A 22,819-nucleotide genomic window follows, 5' to 3' on the forward strand; every position below is an offset into this window, starting at 1 on the left:
CTCTCACCTTTTTTCTATCTTTCTCACACATATTTCTGCTCCTCTGTCTCAAGTTCAATAACTGCTTCCTACACAACCTACCTATCCCTCTCATTCTTCCTTTCTGTCTATTCTCTGCAGCTCTCACCACAATCCATTCACCATGGCATACAATTCCACAATACAAATACACTAGACAACACACAAATATACAACTAACAATTCCAATACAACCCACATAATTCCGCTCCAATCGACACCACATACATCCACTAAATTCCAATACAAAACACACAGGTAAAAAACATCATTTACAACGCCAATAGCCCTAACTCTCACAATTGCGAGACCTATTGCATAGCAAATGTTTTAAACTGTCTTAGTTTTTTCTATAATTCCTTTTCTCCAGATTAATTAGGATGTCCCGTTTGTTACTTACACAATTGTGTGATCTACCCCTTGTAGTGTTTGTTGTAAAGAGAAAGTCACATTATTTTCCAATAGAAGAGCCCAAGATTTCATTGTTTCCATTTTTCTCGCAGTCTCGCATAAAATCTTGATTACATAGGCTGTTAATTTTATGATTTAAAACAATGTTCTAAATGATTTTCTTATAGCCGGCTATTGAGTTTTTTGCTGTATTAAGGTTTTTAGAGTTGTTAAACTGCAGGTAGAGCAATTTAAGACTGAGATGCTGCTTAAGATTGTCACTCAAACTCTTACTGATGATTTTAAGATCATGGCATAAAATCCCTAGCATGAATAAAGGTGCAGTCAATGGTAGAGCTAGAGTGTGATGGTTGATAAGCGAATTGAGCAGGTCAATCACTTTCCATCGTTCCATTAAGAAAACAGTATCCTAAACTATGAAGGACATTCTATTAACGCGCCCCGGTTGGTTTCATTTTTGGATGACTAGAGGCTGCGAAATGGAGTAAAAGTAATCTAAAGATTTATCAGGCGATAACGGATTGTTAGTGTATAATAATTTGCACTGAAATCAAGTGCCATTATTATTGTGCTTTGCCAAAGGTTTCTACTAGATTCTCAATTTCTTCTGATGAGTTCACAATTAGTGTGGTGTTGCTGATGTTCCTTAGCAATATATAGAAATAAATATTGGTGACTAGTAACTTTTACAAGAGGGAAGACCCTAAGTGGTGCATTTGCAGCTACAGACTGGAAAGTCTTGTCCAAGTAATTTGCTGTTGTCCAATATCCAGTACAAAAATACACTTGATTCCATTTTCACGTTGCCCTGGCCTTCGGTTGTGCAAATGCACAGGGCCAGATTTACAAGCCCCTTGCACCACTTTTGTGTCACTTTTAACATGGGAAAAGTGACGCATAAGTGGCGCACTTGTGAATGAGCCCCTCAATCTCTATGGGCTTTCACTGCCACAACGGATGCTTACTGAGCAGATTTGTGAAACTGATAAAGAGAATAATCACAAATTTGTACAAATTTGCAGGGCACATTTTAAGGGGTAATCATGAACTAATGAAAAGTCAAGAGTCTTTTAATACTGAAATTCATTTGGTTTTAGTTACAGTCTACTTTTTAATTTATTTTATTTTATTTAACTATCAATAAAGATCATGCATTCATTAATTCTGCACTGACATCGGCACACTGCTCACTGTCCACTTCCACTGGCATATTGCCCACCCTACATTCACACAAAAACACCTCTCGCCCTATTCTCACACAGATTGTCCTGAACTCACAAAGACACCCTATACTTACACAAGCACACCTCTCGCCCAACACAAACACAAGCACGCATCTCATCCCGCACTTAAACAGCCACATAAATCGCCCTGTGCTCACATGGTTTCACATCTCACCCTGCATTGACTCAGCTTACCCTGCACTCACAGAGTTACAAAGCTGACTTTGTGCTGTGTCGTTCCTGCCGACAGACATTTTGCTGCCTGCCCTGCAACTCCTAAGTAAACAGTACTGTATTTGTAGGTGGAGAAATGCCAGTCGGCAGGTTGGAAAGGAGTGTGGGTACGGGGGGGACACCCCCATTAAGAGAAAACACCAATCGCTGCGGGACAAACACTGTGTCGACAGAAGTTTGTTGCTATTTGCCACGCAGTGAAATGTCTGCAAATCCCCAACTCACTCTGCACTCACACACAGTTAACCTACACCCATTTGACACACTTCTCGAGCTGCACACACTGGGGTGCACGTCACCTTACACTCACACAGACTCACCTCACACTGCATTCACAGGGACACACCCCTCACCATGTGCACACATGTGCAAAACATTCACCCACCACTCCCACGTGCACACTACTCATTCGGCACTCCCGGAGGCACTCTTGTAACCCTAAATGATAAATCTCTTCTGCCATTTAGAAGCTCCCTCAAAATTGGGCTTTCTTCTTGATTTCGGTTTTCCTTCCTGCCTTCACTGACTAAGGGCTTGATTTACATGTTGGCGGAGAGGAATCTCCATTGCAACATTGATTGAGTTTCATCGCCACCCACCAACACAGTGGTGCACCCGCCCGAATTTGATGCGTACCGACCTTGCGTTTCATCACAGCAGTGATTACTCCATCACTGCCATGGTCAAACTTTTCCAACGGCCCGACTGAGTAAAGGTCATCGGAGAATTTGCTATATTTCTATCTGCACAATTGGGATTGGCGGACATATAGCCATTTTTTACTGTCCATCACCGCCAGGCAATCCCTGGTGGTGAGAGACAGTAAAAAGTAAATCATGTCCCCCTCGCCATGGGAGATGACTCCCATGGTGACTGGGGCATTATCTTTTTTAGCCCTTAAGTACCCTAAGAAAAGGGTTGGGACGATTCAGGGTTCCCTCCCAGGGGAGGGGTCGGACATCGGGGAGGATACTCCCATGTTCTTGGTTCAGTTTCACACCAGAGTGTGAGCCAACAGCTCCCTGAGCTGGTTTGAACTGGACTATGCAAGTGTGCCCCTTAAGCAGACTAAGTGGTACTGGCAAGCGCTCCCACCCGGCCCCAATACACTAAACCCTGTCTAAGAGTTGGTCACATCTCCCTGTGACAGGATACCTATTGTTCTGTCCTCCCCTGCTCAAGCTTGGCTAAGCAGTAGAAGGGCAGAATCGTGTCTCTGGTCGGCAGCAGCCAGGTTATGCTGTACAGGTCTAGAAGACTGGTACCGGGAGCATGGAATCTTACCTCCCACACCGTTTACAGTGTGAGGGTATGATTTCAATAATACAAAAAAGGTCTGTCAGTCTAAGTGTTGAGCAAGGTCAACAAAGAGATAGATAAAGAGATAGATGTAGATGTAAAGCATGAGAGAGAAAAACCTTAGAGTGCTGATTGGTTGTAAAGGATTTCCATCAATAACCAGTGATTGGTAGGTGTCATCATCTGGATATCCGACCTTCCCACCACTATAAATCACTCCAACCTGGAGTATTATGTGTGGTATCGGTGTTAACCAGAGCACTTGGATAAAGCCCGGGAAGGGGGAAGGAAAGAAGACAGCCAAGTCACTGGCTTAGGCAAGATGTGCAGGTATATACCGAAAAATGATATATGAAATAGTGCAGTGCAGTAAAGTGAAAATGTTAAAAAAGGATTTAGAGGAAGAAGGTAGTTTAATACAAGATATTCCTACTAATCCTTAGTTAAAAATGGTGCAGAAACAGCTTTTAACAAATAAGCTGTCTAACAATGTGGTCAACATGTTTCAGCCTGCATGACCCCATGGTCAAATGGCTTTCGTCAGGACCTTGTAAACTATTAATTGCTACTGCAACAATAAAGTGTGAAAAAGGAACAGTGACTATTTAAAATACAACCTTTTGTGGTGTATAACTTCTTCGTGCACTCAGGTCACCTCCCACACGGCTCAGACCTACTCCGAGGCACCGACGGAGAGGGCGGGGCCTCCTTTAAACCTGAGTCTATTCCGGGTGAGGTGAGGCTTACTTCTCGTGCTAACCAGATAAACTTATATAGACTGAAGGATTAGTAGGAATATCTTGTATTAAACTACCTTCTTCCTCTAAATCCTTTTTTAACATTTTCACTTTACTGCACTGCACTATTTCATATATAATTTTTCGGTATATACCTGCACATCTTGCCTAAGCCAGTGACTTGGCTGTCTTCTTTCCTTCCCCCTTCCCGGGCTTTATCCAAGTGCTCTGGTTAACACCGATACCACACATAATACTCCAGGTTGGAGTGATTTATAGTGGTGGGAAGGTCGGATATCCAGATGATGACACCTACCAATCACTGGTTATTGATGGAAATCCTTTACAACCAATCAGCACTCTAAGGTTTTTCTCTCTCATGCTTTACATCTACATCTATCTCTTTATCTATCTCTTTGTTGACCTTGCTCAACACTTAGACTGACAGACCTTTTTTGTATTATTGACTATTGAACAGGGGATTGAGTCTGTCCAGGTCTTTAAACATTCCCTTGGACCCTTCCTTTTTTGTGTTCTGAGGGTATGATTTCAACCCGTTTGACACCAAACATGGCAGGGTTCGTCACAGCTAGTTTAGAGATGGTCATTGTGTAATGACGCATGGCCACTCTATGTATTGTAATGGCTGATGCACTTACAACCCTGGAGAAAGGACTTCAAAGGTTGTAGGGTTGTCCTGCTCATGCAGGGGCACCCTCACACGTAGAACTGAGCACCTTCCCTTCAGGATTGAAAGGCCTGCTTTAGGAGTGGCTTATAGGTTTTAAGTGCAGTGACCTCAGATATAGGGAAACCTTCAATGGCAGGCCTGTAGTTACAGTTTGAGTGATCACCCGTGGCTGGTACAATACATGTCTCAGCCGATGGGGGACCCCTGGTGTACCTATGCCCTGGGTACCTTAGTACCATATACTAGGGACTGATAAGGATACACCAGTGTCCAATCTGGGATGTACCTAAGTACTTACCATACCAATTTAGGGGAGAAAGCACAGAGACTGGGGTCCTGATTAGCTGGATCCTAGTCAGCATAGTCAGAAACAGCACAGCACCAGGCAAAATAGTGGGGGTAACCATAAAAGCAGATCCTACTTTCCTACACCGTTCCTGAATGTTCTTTTTGAAAATAAAAAAGGAAACTCTTTGCTGCAAGTCTGTGTCATGTTGGCGGGTGCCCGCGTCAAACAGCCAAATGCATTAAAAAAACGCAGTAACAGCGGCTTGGTGGTCATTTATAGATCTGGCGGGGATCCGTCCACCAGGGTGACAGAGTAATTTACTCCATCGCCCTGGTCGTCCACCAGGAAATAAACTGGCCCCCTTAGTCTTCAGATTTGATTTGTTCTACCTCTTTTTTCCTTCTAGCTCACATTAACTTAATGCCAAGAAACCTAGAGTGGTTGTGCGCTTGATGAATATTTTTAACATAACACCTCTGCTCTTGTGGCACAACTCTCACTCTGCAGTCACAGGAGCACACTTCTTGCCCTACAGTCACACGAGCAGGTTACTCACCCTACACTCACAAGGGCACACCACTCTCTGCCTGGATCACTCTGTCCATCCTCATGACTCTAGGTACAGTTTGTGACAAACCCCGGTCGCTCCCCTGCTTCATGACAGTGACAACATCACATCCATATCAATCTCCTTTTAAAGTGATGCCCTTGTACTTCTGTGTTGTGATTTTAGATAAAGAATGGGACTTTGAATAGCTTGCAAATGTGAGATATAAGTACACTTTGAATTAAAGTAACAGCAAGTATCTGAGGGGAGTTGATTTAAAACCCTGGCCCACCATTAATGTAATGACCACATGATTCTGTATTAGACTCTTCCGTTTTTGAAGAAGATTTGGTAAATTTTTGAAATGTTAAAATGTGTGTGTTCCCTGGTATCCTGCATAAATGCTGGTACACCCGTCATACCCTGTATTCTATTTGTCATAAAGCATCATCGTGATTTCTGCATGTACTCGCATATATGCCCATCAACACTATGTGTATCTATGATTACACTGATTGTACTGTCTTGTTTTTTTTAGTTTTTATGTTACCATATGAGCATGTCATTGGAGCGCCTATGGATAATTAGTTGTGCCACAATATTGATCTGATCTGGTCTACCACTGTGCAATGTTGAGTTGTAAATCTGAATGGAAAACTGTATGGTTTGATGTCTAAACCATGCATATGTCTGTACAAAATTTCAATTAAAAAAAAAATAATAATAACTTGTGTGTTGGGCGTTTGGTGGTTACACAGAGGAGTTAAGTAGATTAATTAGAAGAGGTAACAGGGGATTTGCAAATGTCACCAGAACCCTGGAATCGTAAATAGGTGCATATTAAAATTGTTACTCTTTGTGCTTATTGTTCTATGATATGTTTATTTTGGCGTAGTGAATATGAAAAAAAATTAACATTTTGAAGTGCATCTAGCGATGGACATTGATTGGGATTAGAATATTTTGGTTTACTTTTCATGAAAAAAGTGTGGGTAAAACAGCGACCAGGGGGTGAGGAATAGTGAATGTATGCTATTCTAAGTTTGCAGAGTGTACTACATATTCATGGAGTTATCACATTTGAATAATTTGCAGATTTCACAAAAATCTTTGGTTTCTACATCAAATAGGTGAAAATAATACTGCCAAAGAATGTGGTGCGCAATTGAAGATATTTGTCACATCATTTAGAAACCTTTTTGTATAACTTGGTTGTCCATGCCAGGTAGTGCTAGTAGCCCTGACGATGGTAAAGCTCTGCCGATTGGCTTTGGGCTCTTATTATAATGTTGAAATCTATATTTTACAGGGAACCATGAAATATTGCCATAAGGCAATTGCAGACCCAGAAGGCTCTGGCAGTCAATAAGCGCATAAAAGTTCTAAAGTCAGGGCTAAAAAAATTTGGAAGCTAAGTCAATGGACTCCTCTCTAGATGTTGGACTTAGAAGATATAAGACATCAAAGTTGGAAAAGACACACACCGAATTTAACAGTAAGATAGATGAGATGGGTAGAAGGAAGTGGGAGGTCAGTAAGCTTCAGCATTTTGAATCCAGCAAGCTTTATAGATAACTTTTAGCTTGGATGTACAGCAAAGATAGATCTTTCATCCATATAGGAGACGTTACAAATTCTGTCTCATCTAATGGAGCATCACCAAGGTTTGAAAATTGGTCTACCTTTTTGGAATATTTCAAACAGGTTTATTAAGAAGACAGGTGATGGTCCGACTAAGAAGAGGATAAAACCACTTGGTTTACCTAGACTCACTTCAAATCACTAAACGGAGGTAAAAGTCCAATAATCATATTAGTAAAGAACAAGCATTGGCATTGAGAATTGGTCTTACCTTTTCGACCTATTAGCTTCATGATTGCCTTTGGTAGTATCAGCAAATAAAAAAGATTTTTGCTGGTGATGTGCAAAAATAAAGAAAAAGACAAAATTATTGATTGACTCATAGAGTATGCGATGCTTCAACAAATGCGCTACAATGCATTCTATTACAACGCGATTGTTACAACAACCGCATTGTTACATCGTAAACCATTATAACGTAAGTCGTTACAACGACTTGCAGTAGGGGGCGCTGGATGTTGGAATAGTAGAGTTTACAACTCCAGTCTGTGCAACAGTAGGTAGGGTGTTGGATTTTAAATCCAACACCTTCGGCCCCCTACAGCAAGTCATTGTAACTACTTGTGTTGTAATGGAATGCGCTGTAGCGCATTCGTTGTAAACGATGTCTCCCAACTCATATTCATGCAAGTTTCACCACAGATGCGCACATATGAATCATTGAGCTTCAGTGAGTCACTGTGATGATGTATGAGTGCATTTACATCACCAATCATTCACATACATACAGTACGACGCAGCTTTCAATTTGTAAATTATTTTTATTTACCATTCAAAGATCGTTGATGGCAATATTGGAGCAGTAAATTAAAAAAAAGTGATTTACACTTGCAAAAAAAGCACTCTTGAAAAAAGAAGCGGCCAGGCAGCAAATGGCAACTACAGGGCATTTTAAACAAAAATAAAAATATTTATTTTTTAGAAAGAAAGATGGGGAAGTATGCGATCTGAGCTAAGAAGGAGCACATGGGGGATGTAAACGCAGGTGGATCCCTGGGGAGGTGGGCGCTGGATCAATGAGGCACTTGAGAATAAAATAAATTTAAAAAACCAAATAAATGCATGAGAGATGGGGAAGCAATGGATGAGCTACAGGTAGGGGTAGGAGAAAGCAACAAGGAGCGCATCCATTTGAGGGGGGGGAAGCAGCACACATGGGAGACAAAGAAAGGATATGCTTAGAGATTGCGGGAGGGAATTCAGGACAGGGGGAAGGAGAGGGCAGAACATGTAGGCTGATTTGATTGGCCATAAAAGCACCGTACCTGTGAGTTTCGATATTGTAGAGGAGTTGTTAGAACTATTGAGGCTCACTGTGCATGTATTGCACATCAACCATATTACCGTCATATGATGTGCGAAGCCTGAGTTTTGGTTTTCAATAAAAAGAATTTAAAAAAAAGAAAACATATGCAATCTCATGGGTGATGAAAGTAAAAAGAAAAAAGTGGTTACCTGAATGTGAGCAGAGGAAGGATGCAAGTCAAGGGGAGGGACAAACACAAGAAGGGGGAAATAAAACCATTGAATTACAAGCAAATTGAGAGAGTGACAAGAAAGACAGCCAATGGTAAGCAATTTGCTGGTCAAAAGCCCACTGTACTGTAGGTTTTGACCTGTACACAATAGGTTTTTCAACACAGACAGCAAAAAGCTGTCTGAGGGTGAGACCTAAAACTGCTATAGATGGACTTAAGTAAAGCAAGGTCACGGGTCCTGATGGCCTACCAACAGAATATATAAATGTTTTATTGATTACATTTTACATCTTTGGCCTGATGTGTTTAATATTGTAACGAATGGGAATAAGACACCTGATACCTGTCAAAATGTCACTGTTTAATTGATATTGGAGCCAGATAAAGGTTGTACGAAATGCAAGACATATAGGCTAATCTCTCTATTGAATTGTGATGCACAGGTTTTCTGAAGCATCTTAGCTTCAAGGTTGTGTGGGCACGTCTGTGTCCTTATAAATATAGCTCAAAAATGGTTTATCCCCGGATGGGAGGTGGGCGAACTTACACACTGAGTTAGACTGATGGACTGAGTTAGAAGCTATATGTAAGATACCTCTTGCAGTTTACATGATTTATTCCGCTAATGCATTCAACAAAGTTTATTGGTTTAATACATGGAAGATTCATGGAAGATATTGAAGCAGTTTGGCTTTGGACCTAAGGGCCTGATTACGAGCCTGTCGGTCGCAAGAACGCCAGACTCGTGGTGGCCCAGGAGTGGCGGTCCACTGTTTTGCCGATTGCGACTTTGAAAATCTCATCAACGGTTGACGCAAGAGCGCCACAACGCATTATGCTGAGCAGGAACTAGTGCACTCCTGCTCAGCTTATTTTGAGCTCCCGGTCACCCAACCTTTTTATGGCGGAGCCCCACCATGAAAAGGCTGGCAGTGAAGGATTTAATAGCACAAGACATATGATGGGACTGACTTGCAGGCTAACAGTAAGAGGCTCTATGAAAACCGAGAATAACAGGGGTGAAAAATGAGCATTTCTGGCGGGTCTTATGCTTGATATAAAAAAATGTACTTAATTGAATACTAATAATTACACATGCTTTCAGTTTAGTATACCATGCTTGGATGGTCTTAATTGTGAGGAAAATCCAGAATAGTGGAGAACAACCCATAAATAGTCCCATCTTACTAAGTCAAAGGTTTTTTCAGCATTAACTAGGGCATCCATTAAAGGACACAATGTTATGAAGAACATGGGAACCCAAATAAAGTTGGTCAGGGACCTTGGGTAATGAATTATTTCTAAAGACAGTGGTTCCTAGAAAAGGATTAATGAGAGGGATGTATGTCGTTACAACGCACACTTTTACAACGCATGCACTTACAACGCATTTTTTACAACGCAAAATCCATTACAACGCATTCCATTACAACGCATGACACTACAACGTATTTTTAAAAACTACCTTTACAACGCATTTCCATTACAACGCATACTACCTTTACAACACATACCATTACAACGCATGATATTAAATTGCATTTAAGGTAAGTATTAGATAGTATAGGGGTAAAAATTACTTTTCTAACTCCAGGGGGTGCAACAGTAGGGTAAGTGTTGGATAGTATAGGGGTAAAAATTACTATTCTAACTCCAGGGGGTGCAACAGTAGGGAAAGTGTTGGATAGTATAGGGGTAAAAATTACTATTCTAACTCCAGGGGGTGCAACAGTAGGGTAAGTGTTGGATAGTATAGGGGTAAAAATTACTATTCTAACTTCAGGGGGTGCAACAGTAGGGTAAGTGTTGGATAGTATAGGGGTAAAAATTACTATTCTAACTCCAGGGGGTGCAACAGTAGGGTAAGTGTTGGATAGTATAGGGGTAAAAATTACTATTCTAACTCCAGGGGGTGCAACAGTAGGGTAAGTGTTGGATAGTATAGGGGTAAAAATTACTATTCTAACTCCAGGGGGTGCAACAGTAGGGTAAGTGTTGGATAGTATAGGGGTAAAAATTACTATTCTAACTCCAGGGGGTGCAACAGTAGGGTAAGTGTTGGATAGTATAGGGGTAAAAATTACTATTCTAACTCCAGGGGGTGCAACAGTAGGGTAAGTGTTGGATAGTATAGGGGTAAAAATTACTATTCTAACTCCAGGGGGTGCAACAGTAGAGTAAGTGTTGGATAGTATAGGGGTAAAAATTACTATTCTAACTCCAGGGGGTGCAACAGTAGGGTAAGTGTTGGATAGTATAGGGGTAAAAATTACTATTCTAACTCCAGGGGGTGCAACAGTAGGGTAAGTGTTGGATAGTATAGGGGTAAAAATTACTATTCTAACTCCAGGGGGTGCAACAGTAGGGTAAGTGTTGGATAGTGTAGTGTAATATTATGCGTTGTAATGGTATGCGTTGTAATGGTAGTATGCGTTGTAATGGAATGCGTTGTAAAGGTAGTTTTGAAAAATGCATTGTAGTGTCATGCGTTGTAATGTCATGCGTTGTAATGGATTTTGAGTTGTAAAAAATGCGTTGTAAGTGTAGTGCGTTGTAAAAGTTGCGTTGTAAAGGTTGTTCCCCTAATGAGAGCAAACCATAAATATAGACCCAATCAGTACTATATTTTACAGCTGTCCAGCCGGACAGGTGTTTTTAATAAATAGTTGATTAAGTATACACAAAATTCAGCAAGAAACAAATAAAGTGGGACACAAGCCTGTATCCAACTTAGTGGGAAGGACGTACAAAATGAAACAAAAAAGGCTCAGGCAGAGTAAATTGTTTGTATGAGGTCATCTCTGACCCCGATAAAGCGTGGGCTGAACTGCTCGAGCGCCCTTGGAAGTGTTCTAGAAACGCCCGATTCCAGCAGATCCAATTTTTTATTTTACACCGAGCTTATCTAACCCCAGCTAAGGTTCAATGCTACTTTCACACTACTATGGCGCCCTGCCCCCGCTGTCGTGCGGAGGGGGCTGATCTTTGCCATATGCTTTGGGGTTGCCCACAGATCAGGGCTTACTGGGAGGAGGTGTGGTCGTTGCTCTGTACCATCACAGGCAGGGAGTTCGAACTCGATATGGGCCCATGCTTGTTGCACTGGTTTCCCCACACCTCCAAGACGAAAATAACCAGTAAATTTATAGACCTTGGGTTGGTGCTAGCCAAACGGGAAATTACTGCTAATTGGAAGTCGCAGCGGGGACCGAGATTGAAGAAATGGAGGGCAGAATTTACCAGGTGGGCAGATTGTGAGACGGTCCTTCGGGTGCAGGCGGCTACCCGCGCTCATAGCGATAGGGCGCTGGATTTGGCCCGGGCCTGGGGCGCACTGACAGAACTTTTGAAGGCTGCCGGCTCTGAGACAGATGCGGCCTCAGAAATGGAGGAGGGGCAGGTCCTTCCTTCCCCTGGGTTGAGTTTGGAGTGCGGGGTAGAGTCGGACATTGTTGTATTTGGGTTGCCGGTGCTCCTGTGTTGGGAAAGCTTGTGGGGTAGAGTGGAAGAAGTGGGTGCCTTGACATGTATCCACTCAATAAATCATGCCGGAGGGGGGGGAGGGAAGGGGATGGGGGGCGAGGGGAGGGTCATACTATAGGGTAGTAACTAGGTTTTGGTTTACTGGTATCGATAGCACCAAGGAGCCTTGTGAGTGAAGCATCCGTGAATTATACCTGAGCCAGCTGCCGGAAGGTGGACACTGGCTGGAGGAATTACAGGGGACTACTCCACAGGGTTGTAGGGGGAGCTATACCACTGTTAGTACAGATTAGAATTGACGGTACGAAGCAGTGCCTTGCTATGCCTCCTGTAAGTGCTGGGCTTTGATCGCATTGTTTGTATGAATGTTCTGAAAAGCAAATAAAAATACATTTAAAAAAAATAAAAAAATGAGGTCATCTCTGACCCATCATCCAACTGCACAGACCGCAGCCGTGGCTGTCTGCATCCTTTACTTTCCTTGTACTTTACTTTCCAGGTCGATACCCTTGATAGAGGCTAAAAGAAAATTCTATTCCCCAGGTTTCTTAAATGCCATATATTCTAATAGATCATATACGGCCGCCAAGGCATTTGATAGGGTCAGTTGGAGCTTTTTACACAATACCTTGGAGGCTTATAAGCTGGGTAGCAACTTTGTAAGAGCAGTACGAGTTCTATATAGATCTCTAACCTCATGTGTACTAGTTAATGGGTCCCTTACAGACAAGATATATATAGAAAGAGGAACCAGGCAAGGGTGCCCTCTTTCTCCCTTGTTGTTTAATTTTTATATAGAGCCCTTAGCTAGTGCCTTGAGATGAATTCTACACATATCCCCCTTCAGGTATGGGAACTGGAGGAAAATGGTCGCACTTTATGCGGATGATTTAATGGTATTCACAGATGACCTGAATGGTTCTCTCCCAAGAATAATAGAAACACTGAAGCAGTCTGGCCGCTTATCAGGTTATCAGATAAAGCAGCAGAAGACTGAGATCATGTGCTGGAATACTCAGAGTAATGACCCCTTGGTAAAACACCAAATAAGATATCTAAGGATTTTGATTGTGGGAGAGGTTAAGAGGATCGCGCAAATTAATTTTAATAAAATTAAAACAGAGTCCAAAAAACTTCTCAATGCATGGAAAAGTCTCCCGTTGTCATTTTTGGGTCGTTCTAATCTGGTAAAGATGATGGTTTTATCACGCGGAGTTCGCTGACTTTCTGCATCTCGCCTGGTCTTGCCCGGGGGTGTATACATTTTGGGACTCGGTTTTCTGTGAATTGGGGGCTATAACTGGTTCGACATTGTCTCCGGATCCCGCACTGGCCCTTTTGGGATATTCCAAGCAGACTCCCAAGGCCATTCGTAGACTGTTCAACATGGGACTTCTTGTGTCGAAGCGCAGGGTTGCGATTAGCTGGTCTAGAGGCCCTACACCCACTATGGCACAGTGGTCACACGATATGCTTGACTGCAGCACGCAGACTGAGAACTTTAGCGAACTTCTTCCTCCGCGGAGTCGGCCCAAGATCTTCTGGGCCCTTTACACTACATATCTGTCCACTAGAACGACTGACACGAATGTTGTGGGTGTCGACATACCAGATAGTAGTGAACCTTTGCCTAAAACCTAACTCGCTTTCTGCTATGTATCCCCTGCTGTGTAATCTTCATCGCCATGGCACCATTGATCTTTGCCTTTCAGTACTCCACGCCTGCGCTAAGAGGTAGTACTGAGTGTCCAAAGCATGTTCATTTTACTGGCATCCCACCTGAGTGTCACACCTCTTATCAGAGCTCTCTTTTATTTGTAAACTGACCGCCTTATGTTTTACATGCTTATGTTCTGAAAGTACACCGTGCAACAAGATTGTATTGTGCAAAAGTTTAATAAAAATATTAATACATTTTTTAAAAAAGATGATGATTTTACCTAGATTCACGTATGTCTTTAACTCGATACCACTTGAGTTTGAAAAAGACTGGGTTAGTAAAATGCAGGGCGATATTAGCAGTTTTATTTGGGTCTTGAGAGGGGCTAGAATCTCGTGGAAGAAGATAAGGAGAAAACAGGAGCATAGAGGAATAGCCAGCCCGGATCTGTTCCGATACTACAGGGCCTTTCATTTAAAAAACATCAGAGTATTTATTCAAGGAATACTGCTCTTATCCATGTTACATGCAAGCAATGATAGGTCCAGAAGGAAGCCATTTTTTGTACAAATTCGGCCACACAAAACTTTTCAAGACAATCAAACTAAAAATTCTGGGAGCGGCTATCAGAATGTGAGTTCAGATAAGGTGTCTGTGGAAGATCCCCAATTATTGTCAACACACCCCAATTTGGGACTCGCCTGGAACGCTGGAATGTCTAAAGGATGCGTTATCAGTACCGCTAAGAGAAGGCGGAGTAGTGGAATGAGGTCAGATATTGTCTGGGTCCACAATCGTTGACTGGGATCAACTGTCAGTACTGTCTAACAGGGGTCTGCCTAAGTTTAAACATTACCAACTTACAAGTTGGGTTAAATCCTTGGAAAAAGACGGGGCAGGAAATCCAGAACTGGAGTCGAAATTCCAAGGGGAATTTGTGAAGAAAGAGGTAGCATTTTGATATTGGGCACTTATCGATGACGGTCGAGAGGAATTCACCCTACTCAGCGAGATCTGGGGGAAAGCGCTGCAGTCTCTGGATGTATCCTTATTATGACAAGTATCTGCGGCTGCATGTGGGGATGTCATTAAATCTGCACCTCTCAAAAAGAATTATCTATTTACTTTGCATAGAGCATATTGGTCACCCAAGAAGCTGTCAAAATTGAAAAAAGGAGGGGTGAAGCGATGCCCTAAATGTGATGAAGAACAAGCTGATGACATCCACATGTTCTGGCAGTGCCCCCGACTTCCGATCTTTTGGGAAAAAGTGGGTAAGACACTCTCAGAGGTATTCCATCAAGAAATACAGGTAAGCGCCCAATTAGTATTGTTTGGGGTGGAGCTAGATGACAGTGGAAGACCCAGTTTTAGTAAAAAACAAAGAAACATACTCTTTTTACTGATACTAGTCACAAGGCGTGAAATATGTATTAAATGGATTAATACTTTGTTACCTACAGAGGAAGAATGGCTAAATTCTGTGCTTAGAATAAATCTGCTGGACAGAGCTGGTACACCTAGTAAAAGATTAGAATTTTGGAATATCTGGGAACAGTATTGGTCTGATAAAATGCTATAACTGTGTGTTATTGACCTGAAAAAGTCCAATGAGCGCAGGAGGGGAGTATATGTTCCTCATCATAATTGTAATTTAAATATGCATATCCCGTAATTGAACCTGATGTTCCTTTACGAAGTGCCATCATTATTGTATTTCAAATGTATATATATTTCGTAATTAGCCTTGATTGCCCCTTTATGAAGCGCCATAGTTTTAACAGGCTCCTTTACGAAGCATCACAGCCTCAACTGCATTTAGCGGCGGCACCATCACACACACGAGCACGTCGTGCATTGGTCCACGCTACTGGGCTTTATTGCTTTAAATGACCCGAGAACGGCAATCTCATTCAAGACTGCCGTTCACGAAGGACGAACCATTAGGTAAGTGGGCTCCCTCAGGAATTCCCACAGCACTGTAGGCCTAGATAAGCGCTGCCCACATTTGAACTAAACCGCTTTATAAATTTGGAAATCACATGCCTCGCAAAAGTGGTGCCTTTACTAGTACTGCATGTATAGATGAGCGTTGCTCACATTCTAACCGCTCACCGAAGTAAAACCTTGTGTTTTTGACTTTAAATCAAGTGTCATAACCTTCTACTGTACTTAGCGGCGGTAGGTGTAGATGAGCGTTGCTCACATTAGTAAAACTCTGTGCTTTTGTTTTTAAATTAAGCGTCATAGTCTTAACTGTACTTAGCGGCGGCACCTCCATGCACGCGAGCACGTCGTGCATTGGTCCGCGCTAATTGACTTCACTGTTTTGAACAACCAGGGAACGGCTATTTCATTCAAGACTGCCGTCTACAGGGGATGCACCATTGGGTGAGTGGGCTCCCTTAACCACTGCAGACCCAGATAAGCGCTGCTTGTATCCAACCACTTTTGAAATTAAACTCATGATTTTTATGCAATCACATGCCTTAAAAAAATGTTGACCCTTTTAGCATTGCAAACTTAGATGAGCGCTACCCACTATTGAACTGAACTGCTTATAAAACCCTGTGTGTCTTTTAAATTTCAGAAATTGCACGCCTTTGGAAAAAGGGATCATTTATTTAGTTCCCAGTCTTCATCAATAGCGTAATTAAGGATTACGTTGGTCACTGATTCATATCAGGTAAGACCTGGGTTTGAACTTCATATAAGAACTGTTACAAATAGACGCATCATGAATGGGTAGATTAATCCTTTCCCATTCATTTTAGATATTCGTCAGACTCAAGAAGAAGAGTTTCATTTGAGAAATTCAGACCTCAATTTGGGTGAGCAACTCAGCCTGATGGTGGCGCCAATCATTTGACGCCATAGGCTGGGAACACATGCTCTGACACATTTTCCTTATCTTTAGGCTGTCTACATCTACTCCCTAGCATTGAGGAAGACCCGCCATGACATCTATGAAATAGGCTGTCGTCAGGGTCGAAACGTCGGCGTTACACGTTGGCTAAGCAATATCGAGTCTCTTGGTTTTGAATAATGAGCATTCTTGCCCTCTACCGGAGACATTGATCACACTTGTTCTGACCCCTTCTCTTGTTAAATTGTAAGCCTATTGTGAATATTTGTATATATTTTATCTGCACCTGTATATAATGCATTCACTTCACTACAGTCACTGAGCACTTATTTCACTGGACTATATGTCACTGTTTATTTTTGACAGCCTGAGAAATTTAATTAAAATAAATATTCTGATTGAATTTGACATACATGAAGTATTTTTCGCATGTGTTCCTTTTGGGTATCTAAATTGAGTGATACTATTGAAAAAGTATATAATGTTGTGAAGAAATCAGTCTTACACCCTACGGAACCACTGTAGTTTTGTTGTTGGTACCCAGGTTCTGAGGGACGCAGGGTTCCCCATTGTTTTTTGTGAAACATTTTTGTGTAATGACAGACGAATCTCTGATCCCAGATAGTGAGATAAGACCAGATAACGGAGTTGAGTTAATTGCGGGAATAGAATATCTTCTATAAAAGGCCTGGCGTTTATGGAAAAACCACTGTATACACTTATACCGTACTAATTTAGGAGATTTAACGATTGTTAGTGGGCAGTGGATCTGATTCTCTTTGCAGATTAAGTTCATAAAATAATTAATAAAAAGACAAGATTGTCATTTCGGCTTAAATCTGGACATATATTGTGCAAAATATGCAAAATAATAATCCCTAAAATTAGGGAGAGCTAATCCACCATTTTCCAGCTCCTCATATAAAGTGCTAAGTGCAATTCAGGGGACCTTCTTCCCCCACAATAAAGATGTAAACATAGACTCTAGTTTAGCAAAAAAATAGGTCATTAAAACACAGGGAATCACAGAGAAAAGGAAATTAAACAGCGGAAGAAGAGACATTATAATCAATGCAGCCCTGCCCAAAATGGTTAATGGAAGAGAATTCCATCAGAAGAATAAATCCTGGACTTTTCGCGGAGGTGGGGTGAAATTGAAATCATATAATTCAGAAATTCGCGCCGTAAAATAAACACCCAGATATCTTTTCGGTATTGTGTTTTTAGACAAGCAAGAATATCGAGATGTAAATCCATTGATGCACCACCACACTGTATAATTTCAGTTTTTAAAAATGTTTATTTTATATCCCCTTAGCGACTCAAATTGCTCAATGATCTCAAAAGCTTTTTCTTGAACCTCCTTCTCAGTCTCTATAATGAGCATGATATCGTTGGCGTATAATTTCAATTTTGCCATAGTTGGCAGTGGAGGGCAAATATCCATACTGTTCCTAATAGCTATCGCCAATGGCTCAATAAAAAAGGAGAATAACACCGGGGACAATGGACAGCCTTGTCTAGTCCCCCGTTTAACCTTGACTTGGCCTACCTCCGTGGCATTAATGATAATGTTAGCTTCTGCATTCAAGTATCATTTCTGAACCAACCCAGTGATTTTGGGAGGTATGCCGAAATTTGCCAGAATAAAAAATAAGGTCTCCCAAACAACTAGGTCAAATGCCTTCTCGGCATCCAATAAGAGGACCAGAGCTGGTATCTTCCAAGTCTCAAAATAATCAAGTGCTTCCTCTAAATAGTGCGTATTGGTGCCGCGCTGCCTCTCGGCGATAAAACCTTTTTGATCAGGATGGATCAGGTGCGAGGCAAATCGATTAAAACAATTGGCTAAGAGTTTACTAATTATTTTATAGTCAGAATTTAAGAGCGTGATGGGACGATACAAATTAGGGTCTTCACTATCTTTACCTTTTTTTAAAAAACGGACTATATTTCCATTTCTGAATGACAATGGTATTAACCCACCCTCTAAAATTGAGATGGCCAACAACAAAAGATTATCCGAAATGGTGCTAGGAAAGATTTTTAAAAATTCAGCCGGGAGGCCGTCCGGGCCACAGGCTTTACCATTCTGGAGATTTTTAATGACATCCCCCAGTTCTTCTTTTGTGAAAGGACTCACCATACTAATTTGTTCAATATCTGAAAGTACGGGCCATTCATGTCTCTGGAAAAAGTCTCTCAAATATGTCATATCAATGGTCTGTTGTTGGCCGTATATGTTCCTATAATGTTGTAACATTATATCCCCTATAGCTCCCGGGTCATCAGAGCGGGAAGCAGTTATAGGACATCTCAATGCGGCTATCTGATTAGTTACAGCCTGCTCCCTGGCCTGCCACGCGAGGAACCTCCCGGTATAATTACTCTCTTCGTAGACCTTTTGCCTGTGGTGCTGATAAAAGGATTCACTTTTAACATAATGTTTTTCGCTAGGATCCCGTTTAGCCTGATCAAGCTGCCATTGGTACATTTACTGTCTTAATGTATGCATTAAAAACTGCACAGTTGCACCAAAACCATTGCATGCTCTCCTTCTGGATCTGAGTATTGGCACTGAAGATGTTCATGATATTGCCCCTGATGATTTTGTATGAGGGGATGCGACTCCTATATGCATGCTTTTCAGAGGCGAACGACCATCACAACGCATGTGTCACATCACATGCGTTTATGTTGCATGCCGTCACAACGCACGCAACGTTACGACGCGTGCGTTCACTACACACGATGTTACATCGCGGCCGCCATTACATCGCGGGCGCTTGTAGAATGCAGGCGCCGGGACACGGACGGCGGGGAGACAAGGCTGGAACCACGACGAGAGACAGGTAAGGACGACGCTGTACTTGTAATGTTTTAGGGGAGTTGGTGGGGAGTGTAGTGGAGGGGACTGTTTTAGGGGTTAGGGTAGTTTATGGGGAGTGTAGTGGAGGGGAGGGTTTTAGGCTTTAGGGCTTAGGGTTAATAGTAGTATATGGTAGTGTTTTAGGCTTTAGGGTTAGGGCTTAGGGTTAAGAGTCGTATATGGTAGTGTTTTAGGCTTTAGGGTTAGGGCTTAGGGTTAAGAGTCGAATATGGGAGTGTTTTAGGCTTTAGGGTTAGGGCTTAGGATTAAGAGTCGTATATGGTAGTGTTTTAGGTTCAGGGCTTAGGGTTAATAGTAGTATATGGTAGTGTTTTAGGCTTTAGAGTTAGGGCTTAGGGTTAGGAGTCGTATATGGTAGTGTTTTAGGCTTTAGGGTTAGGGCTTAGGGTTAATGTTAGTGTATGGTACTTTCAGACCATCAAAATATAAAACAGTGGAGGTGTTTGGGGCAGTGTTTTTGAGAGGGCATTGATTCTGGAAGCATCAGTATGCACTATGACTTTTGTTGCCACAATCCGGATACTGGAGCTTCCAGAAAGCAAAGTTGTCTCCCGCTTTCAATGAGTAAGGATGACATCTGGATGACAATGCTTGCACTGCGATGCTGCTCTCAGTTTCCTTGCAAACCTGCTGCCCACTACGCAGCAAGATGCAGTAAACAGTGTGCTGAAGCCATGTGGGGTGAGTCATGCAACCAAAACAGGAGTGAAGTTAGTCTTAATGGGTCTCAAAACCTTGCAGATGGTCACAAGGTCATATTAGGTGGCTTATGGGAGCATCCATCACAAGGAAGTGCGTATAGGTAAGGACTGCCCTTAAACAGTTACCAGATGGCAGTAAGGTAGCGAACATGAGACAAATTCTGGAGTTTCCAGTTTAAAAAGAAAAGGAAATATTTCCTTTGTTAGTGTTTTATCAGTTATAATCAGTTGCAACTGAAAACTGGGAACCCTATAACTGCAGCAGGAGTTGCCTTTTCTTTTTCCTAATTTAGTAAGCCCCCACACATAATTTACTCCTCCATTGCTGAATCCTTCTGGTGGGCCTCCATGTAGTCATCATGCATCAATAATACTAACATGTATTACGGGTAAAGTTCGCTTTGCCCACAGTTTTAGGACATTTAAGGTCTTGGATCTAAAAAATCTACTCCAGCTTTTCTTAAAAGGTTAATAGGAATAAGGTATGCACTAATTTCTCTTGGGTTGTCTACTGGTATGTTGCTCTTGAGAGGGCACAATTGTTTCTTCACTGAAAGTGTAAGGATAATTGCCCCTATGAGGCAAATGGCACAGTCACTATGATAATATGTGTATAAAGTTGCATGCAACTGACTATCAACAAATTAATCATTACCCCATTTCTTCTAGTAGTTTTCCAGTCATTCCTATAGAGGCAACATGCCCTTGGTGGTGACAGGAAAATCACAAATTTGTAAAGTACTAAAAGCCAAGATATCCTTGCCTATTTTTTACATTATTTCTACAGACTTAGAAAGAAGCGAAACAAACCAGTGTTTCATTTACATTGGTAGCTGACCTCTTGGCTCCAACGGTGGCTCCAAAGCAGGTCAGCATGCTGTGGAAATACACTTTGCATGTGTTCCATGCCAACGTGTCCTTATATCTACTGGTTTCATTCCTTATGACTCTCCACCTTGTCTTGGGAGGGATAAACCTGTCATTAAATTCATTAACAACCCTCCCTTTCTCCCTGATAGAGCCAATGAAATTGAAGCTGTCTTTAGATTTAGGCCGCTCATTATTTTGAATACGGTTAAAACAGACTGAGGCAGAACTGCCACATGTCTGCATGTTGGGATTGTGGGCCTCCCCTTAAAACAACAGTGCAGTTTTTTCACCTTAATTACAGGTTATATACCCGTAGGCGCACATTCCTTTCCTATTTCCTTTACTTTAGGGGGAGGAAAACAAGGGTGAACCACAATGCTGCTTTATTTTAAAAATTGTATTTTATAGTGGGTTTTTATTTGTATATATGTCCCTTAAAAAGAGAACAACCGTATGCGTTTCAGTAGGCATTACCTTTTTTATGATTAGATATTTTCTATTTGTTTCCTAAAAAAAAAAAAAGAATGGTCACACAGTGTTAACATGCTAGGGAAGTTGTGTCACTATACTAGAAAACCTCATATAGCACTCGTTGACACTAAAGCTACATTCTGCCTGCCAATACTTAGGGGATCGAGAAAAAGTCCTCTTCCCAGCTATCCAAAACCTTCGTGGTTACCACAAAAGGATCTGCCATAGAGGTGAATGTGAGTAAACTTGGTCTTGTGACGTAAGGAGGCAAAACAGGTCTTAGCACAAGTAACCAACAATCCTGGAAAATGATAGATGCATCCTGTAAATGATGAATGCAAAAAAGCAGTTATGCTTGTCTGAATATAACATAAATAACTGCTTGTTTCTGAAGACTTACAAATACAAGCATTAACAATGGTAATAGGTCTGGCTTGTAACTGAAAGTGCCTCTTGAATCACCGGTGAGTTCAGGCACTCAATAAGCCATCATACATGCACTTTGTCACTCATCCTTGCACTTACATAGCCATGCATCCACCCACTGACTCATTCTGGCATTTTCCTGCATACCCATCCAGTATACAGACACACAAACTCAACAAGCATATGGAAGATAAATTAAAAGTAGAGAAAGAAACCGTGCAACCAACTAAACTTGACGAACATATGCTTTCATGTTCAAATACAAACAAACATAGCAGTGGGTGGCTATCTTGGAGGGTATCTCTTTAACGTTCCAACATTGCTGCCACATTTAAATGCCATCTTGGAAGAGTGAAAACAGTGAAACAGTATTTACAGTACCATTCCACGACAATGTTGTACACATCACACTGGGCAGCCATCTTTGAATGCTAAAATGTTACTCATCCAAAGTTGCCAACATAAAGCTTCTAAATATGATGGTCAAGTTGGATGGATGAAAAAATGATACTCTATGTATAATACCATTCCAAGATGGGTGCATAGCTTAGAAATGATGGCCGAACAGGATGCAGTACAATGGAGATTAAATAAGCTGCACACCTGCAGGCCAGTGGGACTATCTGAGGAACTGCAGGATGCTATATAAAAATGAAAGAAATTAAAGGGGACCTATAAATGGAAAAATAGAAACCTAAGGGACTGTCCACCAGTCCAGACCCTGAAGAGTCCTCATTTTCAGGTGGCTGTGCACATATGATCAGGTTGCCTTTACTCACAGAGCCGTAGAGTCAATGACAGAAATGCACTAACTCTTGCACAATGTAGTATACTGCTCTAAGGAGAAGTAGAATGTGAACCACCCTTTATGTATGTATATGTAT

At 41.7% G+C, this 22,819-nt stretch overlaps 1 protein-coding gene and 1 long non-coding RNA gene across 4 annotated transcripts in view; one reads left to right on the forward strand and one right to left on the reverse strand.

The window, feature by feature from the left end:
• CIMIP4 (ciliary microtubule inner protein 4) overlaps positions 1-22,819 on the reverse strand; it is a 317,064-nt gene that overhangs the window by 280,435 nt on the left and 13,810 nt on the right. The window lies entirely within an intron of this gene.
• On the forward strand, positions 15,635-16,870 carry LOC146833498 (uncharacterized). Its single transcript, XR_014960248.1, has 4 exons — positions 15,635-15,658; positions 16,302-16,397; positions 16,486-16,542; positions 16,629-16,870. It is a non-coding gene; the product is annotated as an uncharacterized LOC146833498 (long non-coding RNA).

The sequence above is a fragment of the Triturus cristatus genome, chromosome 4_2 (genome assembly GCF_964204655.1).
Source record: "Triturus cristatus chromosome 4_2, aTriCri1.1, whole genome shotgun sequence".
NCBI classification, from domain to species: Eukaryota; Metazoa; Chordata; class Amphibia; order Caudata; family Salamandridae; genus Triturus; species Triturus cristatus.